At 34.3% G+C, this 18,199-nt stretch overlaps 1 pseudogene; it reads left to right on the top strand.

Moving 5' to 3' along the window:
• Positions 1-10,366, top strand: part of LOC101153155 (small ribosomal subunit protein eS7-like) — a 32,283-nt pseudogene extending 21,917 nt beyond the window's left edge.
• The last annotated feature ends 7,833 nt before the right edge of the window (positions 10,367-18,199 follow it).

Here is an 18,199-nt window from a genome sequence, read left to right as displayed (position 1 = left end):
ACCTAAAACCATAAAAACCCTAGAAGAAAACCTAGGCATTACCATTCAGGACATAGGCATGGGCAAGGACTTCATGTCTAAAACACCAAAAGCAATGGCAACAAAAGCCAAAATTGACAAATGGGATCTAATTAAACTAAAGAGCTTCTGCACAGCAAAAGAAACTACCATCAGAGTCAACAGGCAACCTACAAAATGGGAGAAAATTTTTGCAACCTACTCATCTGACAAAGGGCTAATATCCAGAATCTACAATGAACTCAAACAAATTTACAAGAAAAAAACAAACAACCCCATCAAAAAGTGGGCAAAGGACATGAACAGACACTGCTCAAAAGAAGACATTTATGCAGCCAAAAAACACATGAAAGAATGCTCATCATCACTGGCCATCAGAGAAATGCAAATCAAAACCACAATGAGATACCGTCTCACACCAGTTAGAATGGCAATCATCAAAAAGTCAGGAAACAACAGGTGCTGGAGAGGATGTGGAGAAATAGGAACACTTTTACACTGTTGGTGGGACTGTAAACTAGTTCAACCATTGTGGAAGTCAGTGTGGCGATTCCTCAGGGATCTAGAACTAGAAATACCGTTTGACCCAGCCATCCCATGACTGGGTATATACCCAAAGGACTATAAATCATGCTGCTATAAAGACACATGCACATGTATGTTTATTGTGGCATTATTCACAATAGCAAAGACTTGGAACCAACCCAAATGTCCAACAATGATAGACTGGATTAAGAAAATGTGGCACATATACACCATGGAATACTATGCAGCCATATAAATGATGAGTTCATGTCCTTTGTAGGGACATGGATGAAATTGGAAATCATCATTCTCAGTAAACTATCGCAAGAACAAAAAACCAAACACTTCATATTCTCACTCATAGGTGGGAATTGAACAATGAGATCACATGGACACAGGAAGGGGAATATCACACTCTGGGGACTGTTGTGGGGTGCAGGGAGGGGGGAGGGATAGCATTGGGAGATATACCTAATGCTAGATGACGAGATAGTGGGTGCAGTGCACCAGCATGGCACATGTATACATATGTAACTAACCTGCACAATGTGCACATGTACCCTAAAACTTAAAGTATAATAATAATAAAAAATAAAAATAAAAAGAATTTCTAATGGCTTTGCAAAGATCTCTTTATATTCCCTTTATAGTTCCCTTGACTTGAATGAACTCATTTTCTTCTTTTCCACCTTCATATCTTACTAGGCAGGCCTTGGCTAACTGTATATTTATGTTCTGGCTTAGCCCCAGATCTCCATTTGGGGATCAATATTGATCTTTATAACATTTCCACAATATGGCCAAGCTCAATCTCTAGGTTCTTCTTTATTTGTTTATTACATCCCATTCACAAAACTATAGGCAGTATTACCTAAATGACTCTCTTATTTTCTTTCCTTTTTTTAAGTTGGGATTAATTACCGCCTTTTATACAATGGTTTGTTTTCTGTTTGTGTTTAACCAGTTTAATTACTCCCAACTATTCCTTTTTAGGTTTCCTCTTTTCTCAAAATACTCTAACTTCATATGCCCTTGTCTTTCTGTTCTTTATAAACTAGCTCTAGTTGTAAACCAGATAGTCAGGGATCACTGAGTATGAGTGTTCTTCTCTACAGAGTCTCAATTGCTTCTCTCTTACAATGACAAAATAAATTCGCGTTTTACTTCCTTTAGTCCTTAATACTCCATTTATCTGTAATTGCCACCTTAGCATTTCTGCATAAATTCTGCTTTGAGTCAGGCATTTCAAGCACCTTAGTGCTTTATCTGTTAACAGATAGTATTTTCTAATCCCACTACCAGATTGTCAATGACATAGAGAATTCCCAAACTTTACACTAGCTAAATATAGTCTAACATAATAGTTCTTAATCTAGAAAAATAATATTTAAGAGGAAAGTAATCTACAGTGTCGACCATATCATTGTGTGGTTGAGATAAGTATGGCAGTGATCAAACTATGTCAGTGTCCTTTTAAAATAACTATATCAATCATGCTTTTTAAAAATTATTACTTAGTGAAGGGAAATGTGATTTGTACAAGGGCAAATTAAAAATTACTGGTGTATGGAATAAAGAACACTGGATATCTGATTCTCCATCTAGGTAACTATTTTAATGAATAGAAGTGGCAAAAATAGACAATAAAGTAGAAAGTTCCATGGCTGAGACTACAGGCACGTAGGTTCTAGAGACCTAATTTGATCACTTAAGCACTATGTTTGAGTAAGACATATTCTTCTCTTGTACCTTAGTGGGAATTAGGTGGTTGAAATAAATAATTTTGCAATTACTTTCTAGCTCTAAAGTTCTGTTTTTTCAAAAGAGGCCAGGATTAGATGGAGCTTTAGGGATCAAGATTGCTTACTAATTGAATAAATAGTTCACAAAAGCCCGTTGTATGAAGAACTACTCCTGGATTGAGGATCTGAGAGAAGTATAAGAATGAATCAGCCTCTTCAGATAGGTATTTGAGGTTCAAATCTTATGTAACTCAAAACTATATAATCTTATTAGATAGATGTTATTCTTCTGGAAAATTAACCTTTTAAGTTAACTGGGAACCTACTGTGTACTCCTCTGAAATTTTCCTCTCCTAGTTTATTTTCCTAAAAAGCAATTTATCTGACTTTACTGTTTGCAAGCAATTATTGACTCCTTTAAGATTCAGGCCTAATAGTCATAATTCTTTCCAGTGTCTTAATTATATATTCTTAAATGCATTATGTTGCTGGGTGCTGCTTTACAGATGTTATCATTCAGCCTGAGGATAGATGCATTTTAGTGTTAAATGAGCTGATCGCTTTAAAATGATGAATTTGGGGGGATTCATAGGTCTGTTCGATCTGTTATTATGATTGTGATTTATTAGAAAAATTTATTTTGTGTGCCTCCCTGGCTCATGACACTTGAAAAATAATATTCCTACCAATTATTAAAATTTTATTCAACTTTACTGCCATATTTAGTATAGCCCAAAGAAAAAATAATCAGAAATGAAATGTGCATTGATGTGCCTGCTGATGCCTTCAGCAAAGGGCATTTGTCTCCTAGCGTACCAATCAGCTTATCAATATAAGTGTAGAAACTTTAACGACAGTATCAGCTGCATCAATAAACATTCTGAGAATTCATTGAGAACCATTTCCACAATTTTGTTAGTTTTTGACAGCACTATTGAAGCAAATTGCTGAATTGAAAATTCCAATCTATAATGACATGATGTCAACCAATAGGTCATTGCAACACTGAGTGGTTTAATATGAGTTTCAAAAGCATGTTATGATTCTTACTAATTGAGCACCAAAAGGTGAACCTTACTCGGTAGCTCTCTGCCTAGAAAAATTAACTTATTTAAAACAGGATTGGTTCTATTGTATTTAACATATACCAGACTGATGAAATGTTTGGCAGTATCTTGAGCAATTAGAGTGTAGTTGACTATGATCAATATATAGCTTCCCTTGAAAGGCTTCTGAAGAGGCAGGCAAATTATGCAGTGCCTTGATGACATGAATAGAATTATGACAGAAATCCATAAAGCAAAGTTAAAGAAAGCCACTAGAGAAGTATGAAGTCAAGTCATATTACATAAGAATAACAATAGCAACAGCAATAAGAAAATCTGGAGATGTATCTGAAATTGAACTGAAAGATAATGATAGCATTCACTTTCTGTATATATAGGGAAGAATGCTAAAATGGCCCAGTAATCACAGATCTGCTATTAGTTAGGAAATATTTTGAATAAATAAATAAACAAGTATTAGGCATATACTTATTCCAGTAAAACTAGTTAGGAAAAGTAAGATGTTGCAATTTTTTTTAGGTCCATGTAAGATGTTGCAATTAAAAAATGAGAGGTAGTTTTAGATAAAATGATTTTCTGGTTACAGTTTTTGTTTTATATATTTGCATTTAGCCTGTTTGGTTACTGTAAAATGTTACACAACTTGAAATTATAATCGAAGTAGTGAAATATCTGTGGGAAAATTTTTGTGTTTCCTGGCCCTGCTTACTGGAATATTACAGAATCTTGTGAGACAGGATGTTGATAATGAAATTTACATCTACAGTGTGTTTGCTAGAGTAATGGCTAATATTTCTGCTTGGTGTTTAAGTTTAGATGCTTATTTGAATAAATGGTCAAGCTCAAGCCTTGAGAAACATATCAAATTTTAAACCACAATGAAAGCAGATAATCTTTGTTTCTAATTCCTGGAAAAAGAGTTCTACAAATAAAACTTGTGCTTGTATTCACTGTTAATGAATTCTTATCCTGGGTCAATTGCATTAGGCACACACATACACAAGGAATTCATTTATTATATTTACTTTGATTAAATTATCACTGGATATTGTGCATTGGTTTTTATAACTAGAATATTTAAATCTTATTTTTTATTAAATATCCACCAAACTAGTAAAGTTCTTGATATTTAATAGTCATGAAAGTTATACTTTTATCTGATAGCATACATGTCATTAGATTTGAAAAGGAAACCATATGATACTAAGGGATGTAGATGGGGCATTATGGTTGCAGACAAATTATTAATATTTTGTATTATTTATTTGTGGCATACTTTGAAGACTTTTTAATATAGATGCAGATGTCTTCAGATGGCTTTTACATACATTTTTTTTTCTTATAGGATAGTGTTATCATTTACCTATTGCTGCTACAACAAATTACTCCTAAACGTAGCAGCTTAAAACAACCCTAACTTATTAGCTTATCGTCCTGGAGATCAAATGAGTCTCACTTGGCTAAAATCAAGATTTTGGCGGAGCTGCATTCCTTTCTGGAGAGAATCCATTTTCCTGCTTTTTGCAAGAGGCCACATGCATTTCTTGGCTCGTGGTCCTTTCCTCTGTCATCAAAAGCAGCAATGGCCAGTAAAGCCTTCTCATATTTTGCTTGTTGATTGGTTTAAATTCCTTATACATTTTGAATATTAGACCTTTGTTAGATGTATAGTTCGGAAATATATTCTTCCATTCTTCAGGTTGTCTATTTACTCTGTTGATAGTTTATTTTGCTGCACAGAAGCTCTTTAGTTTAATTAGGTCCCACTTGTTAATTTTTGTTTATGTTGTAATTGCTTTTGGAGTCTTTGTCATGAAGTCTTTGCCAGGACCATTCAGAATGGTATTTCCTAGGTTTTCTTCTGGGGTTTGTATAGTTTTAGGTTTTACATTTAAGTCTTTAATCCATCTTGAGTTGATTTTTGTATATGAACAAACCACCACAAAATCAAAATCATTTACTGGCTTTTGAGAATAGAAATTTATTCTCTTACCATTCCGGAGGTAAGAAGTCTGAAATCTTTCAGCTTCTGGTGTCTACCAGCATTCTGTGATTTGATTGTCTCGTGGAAGCATTATTAAAATAACCTGCTTCTGTGATCACATTGTCTTCTCTTCTGTGTGTGTCAAATTTCCCTCTGTCCCTCTCACTTGTGATCGAAACTAGGACCCATCTGGACAATCCAAGATGATTCCCCCCCATCTTAAAAGCCTTAATTTAATCACACCTGCAAAGTGCCTTTTTCCTTATAAGATGACTTTTACACGTTCCAGGGAAAAGTACTGGATATTTTTGGGTGCCCATTATTCAGCCTACTACAAACATTCTTTGAATTTGTGGAGTTCTTAGAATCTAGTAGAGACACGAGGCTTTAGAATACTCTGCTTACTACAGATTCAGTATCTCTGGGAAGCTTTTGACAGCTAAAGGCAATGAATATTATGTAATAATATGATAAATTATTGACGTAAAATTTTAATATAAATTACTTTTAAACATCAAAAATGCAGGTTAATTCAAGGTATTTGTCATTTTGGGGGATGTTTCTATTAAAATTTTCCAAATTCTATTAACTCTATCACATCCTGAAAGGCATGAAAAGAAGTTGGGTTCACATTCTCAAACTACTGTTAGTCTCCTTGGCCTCACTTAATGGATGAAGCAATGTTTCCATCTTTCTCTGAACCTTCCCAGCTCAGGAATACTGAGGGTATGACTAGATTATGTAGGAATTTGGGCTATTTATCTATCTATCTATCTGTCTGTCTATCTATCTGTCTGTCTGTCTGTCTGTCTGTCTGTCTATCTATCTGTCTGTCTGTCTGTCTATCTATCTATCTATCTATCTATCTATCTATCTATCATCTATCTATCTATCTTTCTGTCTGTCTATCTATCTATCTATCTATCTATCTATCTATCTATCTATCTATCATCTATCTATCTATCCTCTATCTCTTCCTCACATCAGCCTAAAGCAAAATTGGATTCTCCAGACATTTTACATTCCAGTGAAACATGGTCCTCCTTGAGGTCTTACAAAGATTATAAACTAAGGTTCTCTAGAAAAGGTTCTCTACCTTTAGGAGTGTCTATATGATGGCAAGTGGGGGCATCCTATTGTCACTACATTTCAATTCCAGTCCAAGATTAACAGAACCCCCAATAGCTTACCTATGACCACTTTTGTTATGAACTAGTTTTGTGCTACTCCTTATGTGAACATAGCTAAGATATTATGTCCCCTTAACATATATATATATATAGAATCCTCTTTTGGAACACAGCAAAACAAAGATGGGAGTCTCAGATTCTAGTTACATTAATGTTTTCTACCTCATTTTGGCCTTGTTTGACTCGCTATTTTTATTAGACTTCAGTAAGTTTGCTTTGCTTTGCCCTGTTACCACAGCTTATCTTCAGTCACTATTCTCTTTTTAGTTACTCAACTTAAAAGTAACAAGGCCTTTCTTCTCTTTGCTTTCTCCTATTGCTATTAACAATAGGAGTCTTGTGTACCTGTCAGAAAACAAACAAGAAGTGAATGGAATCCTAACAGGATAATAGGAAATATATTACATAAGTATGCATTTAATGTAAGTGGTAACCTCTGGATATTTGTGTGAATTAAACCATAGATTAAAACTCATACATCAGTAATAGCAGGGATCAAATAAACCACAGATAAATATGTTATGTGAAATAATGTAAAATTGATGTTACATATCATCAGAGTCTCAACTGTAATGAAGCTCATTGGCATTGGATAGAATCCTATAATTTCAAGTCTTGTGGAAGAGGTTGTAATCTAAATGAGAGTTAAGATTTCCTACACAAATCCAGACACATCTGAAAATAGGTCTAAGAGTTCTCCTAAACATGGCACATGAGATAAAGTTTTATTTATTTTATTTTTATTCAATTAAGGTTTTTCTTATTTTAACTTCTTGAAAGGTTTTACCTCTCTTGTCACTGATGTGGTACATTTAAGTGTTGACATTCTATTTTATTACACATTTTATTAATTGCATTGATTTTAGTTCTAATTTACCTTTATAATTATCCACTTGAAAAATCACAATTTAAACAAATTTATTTTTTTACCTTATAGACTTTAAACACAGGACAGCTTATAGGAAAACAAGTTAGAGAATCTCTATTTTGCATTTTACTGAGAAAAATGTGGCTGCTCAACTCTACTATATTAGTCCTAGGATGGCCTTTAACTAAAAAGAATGAGCACCAATAATAATTTAAGTAGAGCATAATAAAAGAGGATAAAAGTAAAATATTGTGCTCAAAATTACTCCTAAATACATTAACTTATTAATTGATTATATTTGTATCCTGTTAGGAATTGTATGGACTAAGAGCCATGAGAACAATCTTGAAGCAAATAGTTTTATTAAAAAGAAGTTCATCTTCTGCATGACAGCAAAATAATATGAAGTATTATATCAAAATAACACTGATGAAATTTTCTTATAAATTAATTAAAAAGGTGGTACATATTTTATACAATTAGGTAGAGTTGAAAATTTCAAACATGCTAAACTGTACATTTTCGGAATCATGCATACTTTAACCATCAATAAAAGGTAAGATGAGCTAACAGACTGCACATCTTTCTACAGTTTTTTCCTCCTTACTGTCATGACAAATGGATTTTTTTCATCATTTTTGGAAAACAGTCTTGTAACAGTCCTGTTTGATCATTTGCTACCCACCAATGATTGACCTCTCTAGCTCAGGTACTAAAGTACAGCATTTATTTGAAATTCTATCGATGCCAAAAGTAACAGTAGCAAATGAACTCATTGGAGAGAAAAGAGAAGGAATTTTTTTTTGTGGGGGGGGGCTGTGAAATAAAAGGAAAAATATATTTGGAAGTAAATGCCAGTTATTTTGTGGTATTTTACTTTTTAGATGAAAAATAAAAAATAATTTTAAGAACCAAATATTACTGCTACTAAGAAACAGCCACTTATTATTTAGAAAAAAATATATAAAAAACAGGGGGGTAGAATTTGAAATTTAAAAGAAGGCTTTATTTGTTACTGAACTATTTTGAGGCTGGGCAAGGTGGCTCGCACCAGTGATCCCAGAACTTTGGGATGCTGAGACAGGAAGATCACTTGAGGCCAGGAATTTGACACCAAGGTGGACAACATAGTGATACCCTACTTATAAAAAATAAAATAAAATTGTAAAATTAGTTGGGCATAGTGGTATGCACCTATAGTGTAGTTCCTCGGGAGTTTGGGGTGGGATAATTGCCTGAGCCTAGGAGTTTGAGGTTATAGTGAACTATGATTGTGCCACTGCACTCAAGCCTGGGCAATAGAAATGAGACTGTTCCTTAAAAATAAAAATAAAATACTTTGAAATAACAAAATGGTAGATTTGGGCAATGGAAAGTGGATGACGTTCTGTGTTTTTTCTTTACAAAAAATGTGTATGACACCTTTAATAGAATGGTGAAGGTAGATATGAAGTATTCATTACTTTTACTGATGTGGGGTATTATAGAGATTATATTGCAGAGTTCTAAAAAGGATGGATTAATTTTCACTTCACAAGTAAATGTTCCTACTGTAGGGCATTTGTTTAGTCAAATAAAGCAAGAAAGAAATGAGATAATAGGAAAATTTGTCATTCAAAGCTTAAACAGAATTGAAATTGTAAATTTTATGCTACTGCAGATGAATTTTTTAAATAAAATGTAAGCTTGCAGAGAATTTCCAAGAAGAGTAAGAGCTATGACTTTAGCAAATGCCAAGTATATTTGACTTTTAAATGAAACTACATGGAAGCAAAAATAGCAAATCAACAGATTTTAAATGGTTGAAGGAAGTTACACAACAGCAAAGGAGACTAACTGTACCATTGTGGCACTAAAATAAGATTATAGTACAGGAAAATACGTGATATTAAGTAGCATGGAGCTTGCCTATGGAAATAAATATCACATGTATGATTTTTTTCCGATTTCTTTATTAGGCTGGTCATATTGCCAAGACTTAAATATTGTTTATTTAAAAAAAAATGAAGAAAGTACTTGTCAAATGACCTCTGATTGATTATAATCATTTAACACATGTAGCATTAACATTCTAGGATGATGGTGAATATGGCTTGAGAATTTTCAAATCTACAGCATGAGGATATCTACTATTTAATACTTAGCCACCATTATAGGGATTTCTTTGGATACTTCCTTAGATGAAGACAACAACTTTTTTACTGCCATATGAAAGCAATTTCCTAGTTGAAGGAAACACACACACACAGATGTCTATACACAAACAATATTTATCTTTGATTGTCGTTAGAAACCTAGTATCTTGAGCACATCAAGGCTTGAGTTAAAAAACAAAACAAAACAAAACAAAACTAGAAAATACTGAACATGAAATAATACTTTTTGGAATTTGATGAGCTCTCGTGAGACTTGGGCCTCTCCCTAAGCTGACTTTCAGCAAGGAGAAGGACAAGTTTGAGTTTGGGCCCAGGCTCTTCAGGAGCTGCAGTTAAACGTGGACCTCAAGACTCAGCACAGGGAGCAGAATATTACAGCAGCCAAGGAAACTGAAGTTGGTGGTGGTCAGAAAGTGATCATAATCTTTGTTCCCATTCAACTGAAATCTTTCCAGAAAATCCAAGTTCAGCTAGTACGTGAATTGGAGAAGTTCATTGGGAAGTATGTCATCTTTATTGCTCAGAGGAGAATTCTGCCCAAGTCAACTCAAAAAAAGCCATACAAAAAAAAAAAAAAAGTAAGAAAAAGCATCCCAGGAGCCATACTCTGACAGCTGTGTAGGATGTGATCCTTTAGGACTTGGTCTTCCAAGTGAAGTTGTGGACAAGAGAATCTGTGTGAAACTGGAGGGCAGCTTGCTCATCAGGGCTCATTTAGTCAAAGCACAGCAGAACAATGTGGAACACAAGGTTGACACTTTTTCAGGTGTCTATAAGAAGCTCACGGATAAGGATGTTAATCTTGATTTCCCATAGTTTCCGTTATAAACAAAAATGACTAAATAAAGTATATTCACAGATTAAAAAAGGAAATAATACCTTTTAATCTAACTTGAGATAAAGTTATCAATTTAATCACTGTAATAGATGAGAGTTTTGTTTAACTGTGGTTGGTTAAATATTAATATAAACTACAAAATTAGCTTGTTCCAGCGAGTTGTATACATGAAACATGCTGTTAATTCATCGTTAAATATGCTCACTGGGTGTGACTCACTGAACTGCAGCAATGCTCTGAAAGAGTTAGTATTCAACTGGTTCACCTAGCTTGCTATCGGCAAATGCCCAGAGGCTGGTGACCAATAATCCAGTGTCAACAAATACAGAAAATACCTATATCAATTAACAGGTTGCTTTACTGATGATGTCAAATATTATCTTTCCCCAAAAAGTCTTGAAAATAATTTAAGATTATGTTGCTCATCATGGAAATAATAATAAATTCTCTAAGCCTACCCTTAGGGGAGATTTAGTTCCTGCCAGACATAATTTGTATCTTGATTATCCATGAGGCAAGCGCTGGTATCTGTTTGGGTGGCCTGGGAGCGGTGGTTAGATCATCATAATGTTTAATCAGTGAGAGCTTCAGAGTATTTGGAAGATGAGTTAGTCAGTTATCATGGAAACACACAAAAGACAAACAGTCAGGTTTTTTCTTATAAGATTAAACAAAAATATAAATTACATCAATAATATTTATTACTTATTATTGGTTTCAAGCTTACTGTGTGTATTAGTCCATTCTCACACTGCTATAAAGAAATACCCAAGACTGGGTAATTTATCAAGAAAAGAGGTTTAATTGGCTCACGGTTTCACAGGTTGTACAGGAAGCATGGCAGTTTAGAGTACCAAATGTATATTTAACATATATCTTTTAAATAAATGAATGAAATGTATATTCAGAGTGAATATACTATTGGGTCCAATTACCTTCCACCAGGCCCCACCTCCAACACTGGGGAAAACAATTCCAACATGAGACTTGAGCAGGGACACAAATCCAAACCATATCACTATGAATATATATAGAACTCATAGTGGGAGAGACTGATGTTAAGCAAGTAAACAAAGAAAGAAAACATTTAATTACAGTTAGTGATCAGTTATTAGTACAAGGAAGAAAGTATATAGACAAATTATTGCAGAACAATATGATGCCAGGAAGCCAACAGGGAAAAAAAACATACTTTAGATAGAATAAATAGAAAGGGGATACCCCTCTAAGGAAGTGACATCTACTCTGAGATCTGTATGGTAAAGTCAGAACTGACTATTGGTGTTGCAAGGGATGGGATCGATGCTTAGAGATCTTCAGGAAGAGGAAACAGCCTTTCTAAAGACCTTGAGGTGGTAGGGAATTTCACCTGTTCCAGAAACTGAAATTATATCACAAGACTTGTGGCAGAGTCAGCCAGTCAGAGACTAGCAGGGGAAGTGTTTGGTGAGGCAGATGGAGCTCAGATACAGCCAGGCATTATAGACCATATATTTGTTGTGGGCATTAGTGTTTGGGGGGCTTGTCAGAGCAACAGGTTTTAAAAATAAATTGCTTTTTTCTGCTGTTAAGACATTTTTTCTATAATTAAAATTTACTTAGGTAAACCAAGATCTTACCTATCATTATTTTGCTAATCTATGGGAGTCAGAGCAGTGAAAGGTATATTATCTCTCCATAGCTACTCTCCATAGTCCGCATAAGTTCTTTCTTCTCTTGAAGGCAAATTCTTGGGATACAACGTAGGTTAATGTATGACTATAGGCATCCATAAATTGTTTTTCTAATGAACACCATAGGGTTGCCTTTTTCCTTATTGGAGAAAAGCTGGCCACATACTCAGTGTGCCAATACTTTTCAGCACATCCATTTAACAAGTGAAAGAATATATTATCTTACCATCTTTCTCTTGCTAGATCTCTGAAGTTTCAGATTCTATCAATTTCAACTATCATTAGATTATATCTTTCTTCTTACTAATTTGCAAGTTCCTTAAGAGGAGACATGAGGGCCTTACTGTTTTATCTTACCTCTGTATCAAATACAGTACCTTACATTGAAGAAGCTTTGAGATATCACAAAGTTTATGCAGACAAATGATATCAATTCTATTGAAATGTTATTATGTACTTTCTCCACTCAATTATAAGTTCTACTGATGCTACACACTATGATTATCCTGTTCACTGTTGTGACTCCCCACCCCACCTCCTCCTCCATGGAATCTTTTGACTAATTACTAGAAATGATGTTTGGTTTTAAACGGGATGGGATAAATTTTCTAACCGATGCTTTGGGGAATACCGGAAGACAAAGAGGTGAGTTTCAAATACTTGGGAAACAACAAAACTAAGTATGCAGGTGCCAAAAATTGAGACTTAATTCAGGATCAAAAAGCTATGAGTTTAAAGCCCAGTAGAGATGTAATCAGAGTATAGCCAGTTTAGGACTAAGCAAGGAAGGTGACAGAGAATTTTCAGGTGAATATTTTAAATACTAGTTGGTAGAGGGTGGTAAGACTAACCAAAAGCCCAGAACCAGAATAGACAGTTATTTCTTTTCTAGGAAATATTGACATTCAATTTAGAAGTATGGGCTTTTTATCTTGAAGGATTGGGGGCTACTTTTTTCACATAACACTTCCATCTGTGCAATGTTTATGAATTCCCCAAAGTAATTAGTTTTATGGAACATTTCCAGGTGTCATATCCCTCTTGTCTACGACTCCTGGGAAAATATAAAATACAGGACAAGCACTTGTGCCATAGAGTTTTATTGGGAAATTAGCAGCAATTGCTATTACAACATAAATATGGTTCATCCATGAGCACACTTTCTTTACAAATAAAATAAAAAGGAAAAATGGGCAAAATATAAATAGGGTCTATCCTAATCTAAGGGTTAGACTCCCTTTCACTCTACTTTCCCTATAAGGCCATTATCTCAATTTTTTTAACCTACTATGGTTATGTTATGCCTCTCTGTATCCAGGCCTTTTGATGGTGGTTTTCCACACTGACTCTGGTCTTGGCCATATGCCTTGATTTGGCTAGCGTAGCATTGCAAGATTAAAGCAAGCAGAGACTTGAAAAGTGCTCATGCATTTGACTTTTCTCTCTTTGACTTCTGCTGACATCATGACAAGATGCCTGGGCTAGCCTGCTGGAGAAATGTAAGAAATACATGTAGGAGAGCTGGATTATCCGAGATTTCTTGCTATATAAGCTAGTATTCCAGTTGACCCATCAACTGACCACAGATACATATGTGATCTCAGTGGATATATATGAAGCCTGGTTTAAATCAGCAGAAATATCCAGTGACCCATAGACTGATAAGCAGTTGTTCTTTTACTTATTTTAGGAAATGGTGGAGCAATAAGTGACTAATACATCCAACACATTTTGAGCCATTTTCTATATTTCTCTTCAAGAGCTTCCAGCCCCTCAAATCTTGCATAGTTCCTTTGAATTGATATATTTCTTTAACCTGTAAGAACTTCAGATGTCCCAGATGTCTCAGCTTCTGATCCCTGCCCAGCTATATTTATATAGCTATGTTTGATTTCTCAGATTGTCTTAACCCTGACTGAAAACTCTTCTGGGTTTCATCCAAGTTTACATTTTGGTTAGTTAGCTGTGAAGACAGAATAGAGTGCCTTCAAAAGTGGGTGGGAGGAGCATATATTCAGGGCAACTTGAATCTACACTTTCAGATCATTGCAGCCCTCAAACTTGGCCCAAATAATTTATCTACTTATATATATGTGTATATACATTTATTTTTTATGCCATTTTAAAAGGAGGTGGAGACTTTGTTTTTGATATGCTAGGCCATAAAATTCTTATTTAAAGCAATGCCATGATAAAAGAGTTCTTCAAGTAAATCAGTCGAAAACACAAAGCCTGAAGAATTTGAATGGAAAGACTAGAGAGATTAACTGTAATTGATAGTTAAGTTCAAATAGAAGGATTGTTTATACATTTGTGACCTGGAGAGGAGGTTGGGAAAGTGCAACTAAACTTGCGAATCTTTGCTGGGCAAGCAGATGACTACACTCTTTTGATCATATTCTAATATGAATAATTACTTAAGAACTGTTGCAGTTTTTTTCCCTTGAACTCTCCTATGTCATATGTGTTGTTAATAGTTTTCTAAGTAGGCCCTAGCCCCAGGGTTCCCATTAAAAACTTTTCAGGAGTCTAGAATAAAATCACATAAGGCTAAAACAGCAACATTCACATGTATAATGAATGTGAAGCAAAAGCTTTCAAACTAGAATTATTATGATACTTTAAAACCAATCCAACCAGCATCTAGAGATATAGATGTTGTACTGAATCCTTCTAATGCAGGAATTTGCTTCACATTTGGTACTGAGTTTCATGTATTCTCAAATAGATGCAACCTGAAAGTATTAAGGCTTGACAGTGTGTGTTCAAAATTAACATGATAATAATGATGACAACTTCTAAACTTAGTCTTCTGTGACTAGCAGGCTCTCAGAAATAGCAAAGGATAATGAAAGGGAAGTAATGAGGCAAGATATCTGTTCTATCATTTACTAACTTCTACAGATTGACAAACAACTGGTTTATTTTTTCCATAGTAATTCTCCCTCCTTTTTATAAAAATAAACTTTTTTTTTCATTCTTCATTAATCCTGCCAAGTGAATAAATTGCTTCTAGAGGCATATAGTCTAATATTCATCCCTGGACTTCTATCTTGCACCTGATATTTTTAGGCAAGTCACAACACACAATTATTTTTTGTTTGATTGCTTGATTTGGCATGGGGAGGTCAAATTCAGGGCTTCTCTCTAGAAAGAAGAAGGCTAGTATCCCTGTTTACAAGTAGATATACAAGCATTGTTGAAAGTTTTCTAAACAAAAAGAAAATCCAGAAGGTAATTGATACATTAGATGCCTAAACATGTTATCTCTGCTATTAAAACGTCTCTGAGAGAAGATGGCATTTTTGGCACCATTTCTAAATGGCCGTGGTCTATTTGCAAATAGTAGAAGTAGTGACATATTTTAGACACAATTTTTTAAGTCGAATATATTATAGTGAGATATTTAATATTAAATGGCCATGGAATGGATATTGTGAGTATAAAAGTAAGCAGAAAATGGAAGGATGAGTAAACGAATACTAACAAAATAAGCATAGAGTGATTTATGTCATTTCCAAATCCTCCAAAATTGGTTTGATTAATTTGACAGAATCATAACATGTCTTTAAAGGAATTACTTAAGACCTGAGAAGGTGTTCTCTCGTAGTTGAAGTCCCAGAGACTGAAAAAGAGACAGAAAGACAAAGCCTGTTTTAATATAATTATATTAATATGCCTTATTTTTTGGAATATATTATCATCTCATTTTTTTCTATTTGGCTAGAAATTGAATGCTATGAATATTTGCAATTCAATATAAAGTTCAGAAACAGAATATGACACAGATTCAAGGGAATGAGAAAAGAAATTATGCATGTGGAAAAATATGCTTTCTAAGGGTGACTTACAAGTTTTATATCTTTAATATATCTCAACAAAAATCTCTGCAAACAAAACAACTCAGATACATTCACTCTTATCAAGTAACTCACAAATAACCCACATGTATTTTAAATGAGCTTCAAAGTTGCTAATAACCAAATCATTTTTAATAAAGTTTTTCTAATACTGGTTAGCAATATTTACTTATTCAAAATTATATCAAATGCCTGCTGTGGTCGCACCTGTTGAATTATTTTATTTTTTACATTAAAATGTTAAATAATAATTTTAAAACACAAAAGGCAACTGGTTACCCATAAGCAAAGGGTGCTTTCTCACTGCTGGAGTTAAATACTTCATGATATTGAAGATATAATTTAATTCAAATATTTGAATGGTGCTAGGCACCGGGGACATGATGATGAATGGGACAGCATGCCACCCCTCGAGATGTCACAATTCATTTGGGGTTCAGACAACCAAACAGGCAATGTCAGTAAAATTCTATGTGAGCCATTAATAAGAAATACTTTATGGTGAATAACTCCCCTTAATTGCCTTAATTGGTCAAGTACACCAAAACTCCCAGTCCTTCAGGCTTAAGTTAAATTATCTCTAAAATGTATTATTAGCTATTATGTAGGACTTCTAGGGAGTATTTATACTGAATATCTTTAACTCATGATATTTGGTCCAGAGACTGCTCCAGTTTCCAAGATCATTGCAACTTTCCGCTTGACTGAAACAAGTGAAAAATAAATCACCTGCTTCGTTATTGTTGTACAGTTGATCCTAGAGATATGGCAGAACATGAAAGCTACAATTAAGGCATGTTAATACAGATAGGCAGTGTTACCACATTTCACCTCCCAATAGTCCTCTCTGTATTTCTGTCAATTTCAAAATAAATACATAATTCCTAAACAGTGTTTAGAAATTTTCATTAATATTGAGGCAGAGGAAACTACCTGATGAATCTACTGTGACCACTTGGATTAGAAGCCAACAGCAAAAGTTAGCATGTGAAAATCATAGGTAGCAGTTATATTTCAAGGATGAGTAAAAATGCCAGCATACTTAGGGTTATCAATCATCATGATTAGAAAATCGATATGGTAGGTACTTCAAAAACACTTTGATATCTAGGTTCACTTCAATCGCTGCCCAGACACTTAACATTCCTAAACAAAGGACCATTTAACTGGCTTTGCATTTGACTGGACTGAGATTGAATAGCTTAGATATAATTTTCAGTTTGGCTGAACACCAATCAAGATTCATTCATTTTAGCTCATATAGTGCTCCATGCATTCAACTTCTTTACTATTCAGTCAAAGAAAGAAAGGACAGAGCAAATATCCATCCTTCAGCAGGTTTTTTCATTGTTGTTTTTATTGTTATTGTTTTACCTGGAAGTGGCAGTTGCGCTCTCATTTAATGGAAATACTGGTAATATTCATTTGTGAGGTATAATGGGCTTTTGTCAGTATAATAGAAATTCCTTACAAAATTGATAGTTTCATTTTATTTAAGATGATACATATTCTAATATGTTTGTAAAAATCCGTTAAGTCCTGGACATTTGCTGTAGATACGTATGTGTACAGGAAAGATGCACTTGAACTCCCTGAAGGTCTTTGCAAGAAAGCCAGATAAGTAAACAGTTTCGTTTTAAATCTAAACTGCTGATTTTTTGAGGAATTATAGCAGTTTTTCCTGGGCTATCTGGTACCAACTTTCAAAACTGTGAGGAATTTATCCCATTCGAAACACAAGAATTTAATTCAAGTCAAGCCTTGTTTCTTTCAGATTTTTATGTTAAGATAATCCATACATAGGCATATACAAGTAATTTTTATATATTTACATGTACATATATTTATTAAGCTATACCTGCCATGCATAATGGTTCCTCTGATGGATCTGGTCCAAGTAAATTGAAAACCTTCTGGAAAGGATTCACCATTCTAGATGCCATTAAGAACACACATGATTCATGGGAGGAGGTAAAAATATCAAGAGTAACGGAAGTTTGCATGAAGTTTATTCTGACCCTCATGGGTGACTTTGAGGGGTTCAAGACTTCAGTGAAGGAAGTCACTGCAGATGTGGTGCAAATTGCAAGGTAACTTGAATTAGAAATGGAGCCTGAAGATGTGACTGAATTACTTCAATCTCATGATAAAATTTGATGAATAAGTTGTTTCTTACAGATGAGCAAAGAAAGTGGTTTCTTGAGGTGGAATCTAATCCTGGTGAAGGTGCTATGAAAATTGTTGAAATGACAACAAAGGATTTAGAATATTCCATAAA

This window comes from Gorilla gorilla, chromosome X (genome assembly GCF_029281585.2).
Source record: "Gorilla gorilla gorilla isolate KB3781 chromosome X, NHGRI_mGorGor1-v2.1_pri, whole genome shotgun sequence".
In the NCBI taxonomy this organism is placed as follows: Eukaryota; Metazoa; Chordata; class Mammalia; order Primates; family Hominidae; genus Gorilla; species Gorilla gorilla.
The sequence above is the reverse complement of the archived record's forward strand: the minus strand, read 5'-3'. Positions and strand labels throughout refer to the sequence as shown.